Here is a 1,817-nt window from a genome sequence, read left to right as displayed (position 1 = left end):
AGCATTTCTATATGCCAACAGTAAACAATCTGAAAAAGAAACCAAGAACGTAATCCCATTTACAATAACTACAAATAAAATAAAATACTTAGGAATAAACTTAATCAAAGAAGCGAAAGATCTCTATAAAGAAAACCACAAAATATTGATGAAAGAAGTTGAAGAGGACACACAGAAAAGGAAAGATATTCCATGCTCATAGATTGGAAGAACAATATTGTTAAAGTGTCCATACTACTTAAAGCAATCTACAGATTCAATGCAATCTCTATCAAAATACCAATGACATTCTTCACAGAAATAGAAAAAATAATCTTAAAATGCATATGGAACCACAAAAGACCCAGAATAGCCAAACTATCCTGAGCAAAAAGAACAAAACTGGAGGAATCATGTTACCTGACTGCAAATTATACCACAGAGCTGTAGTAACCAAAACAGCATGGTACTGGCATAAAAGCAGACACAGACCAGTGGAACAGAACAGAGAACTCAGAAATAAATCCACACACCTAGAGTGAATTTATCTTTGACAAAGGTGCCAACAACATACAGTGAGGAAAAGACAGCCTCTTCAATAAATGGTGCTGGGAAAACTGAATATTCATGTGAAGAATGACTCTAGATCCTTATCTCTTGCCATACACAAAAATCAAATCAAAATGGATTAAAGACTTAAATCTAAGACCTGAAACTATGAAATTACTAAAAGAAAACATTGGGGAAATGCTTTAGGACGTTGGTCTGGGCAATGACTTCTTAAGTAATACCCCAAAAGCACAGGCAACCAAAGCAAAATTGAACACGTGGAATCACATCAAACTAAAAAGCTTCTGCACAGCAAAGGAAACAATCAACAAAGGGAAGAGACAGAATGGGAGAAAATATCTGCAAACTACCCATCTGACAATGGATTAATAACTAGAATATATAAGGAGCTCCAACAACTTGACAGGAAAAAATCAAATAATCCAATTAAAAATGGGCAAAGGGTCTGAATAGATATTTCTCAAAACGAGACATACGAATGGCCAACAGGTATATGAAACAATGCTCAACATCATTAGCCATCAGAGAAATGCAAATCAAAACTACAATGAGATATCACCTCACCCCAGTTAAAATGGCTTTTATCAAAAAGACAGGCAATAACAAATGCTAGCGAGGATGTGGAGAAAGGGGAACCCTTGTACACTTTTGGTAGGAATGTAAATTAGTACAATCTCCATGGAAAACAGTATGCAGGTTCCTCAAAAAACTAAAAATAGAATTACCATATGACCCAGCAATCCCACTGCTCAGTATATATCCAAAAGATGGGAATTCAGTATATCAAAAAGGTATCTGCACTCACATGTTTATTGCAGCACTATTCACAATAGCCAAGATATGGAATCAACCTAGGTATCCATCAACAGATAAATGAATAAAGAAATTGTAGAACACATACAAAATGGAATGTTATATAGCCACAAAAAAGAATGAAATCCTGCCATAAGCAACAGCATGGATGAAAATGGAAAACATTAAATTAGGTGAAATAAGCCAAGCACAGAAAGACAAATCTCACATGTTCTCACTTATATGTGTGAGTTAAATATTAAAAACAATTGATCACATGGAGCCAGAGAGTAGAATGATAGTTACCGGAGGCTGGGAAGGTTGGAGGGGGGATAGAGTGGGGATAGTTCATGGATACTAAAATATAGTTAGATAGATAAAATGAATAATAGTTGATATTAGTAGCATAATGAATTGACTATAATCAACTAAAAGTTAGGGTATACTTTAAAATAACTAAAAGAGTGGAATTAGAA

At 34.6% G+C, this 1,817-nt stretch overlaps 1 protein-coding gene across 1 annotated transcript in view; it reads right to left on the bottom strand.

Moving 5' to 3' along the window:
* The window catches only part of LOC105812402 (T-lymphoma invasion and metastasis-inducing protein 2-like), a 466,869-nt gene that overhangs the window by 192,215 nt on the left and 272,837 nt on the right, over positions 1-1,817 (bottom strand). The window lies entirely within an intron of this gene.

This window comes from Propithecus coquereli, unplaced genomic scaffold (genome assembly GCF_000956105.1).
Source record: "Propithecus coquereli isolate 6110/MARCELLA unplaced genomic scaffold, Pcoq_1.0 Scaffold25, whole genome shotgun sequence".
NCBI lineage: Eukaryota > Metazoa > Chordata > Mammalia > Primates > Indriidae > Propithecus > Propithecus coquereli.
This window is presented reverse-complemented; position numbering and strand designations above follow the sequence as displayed.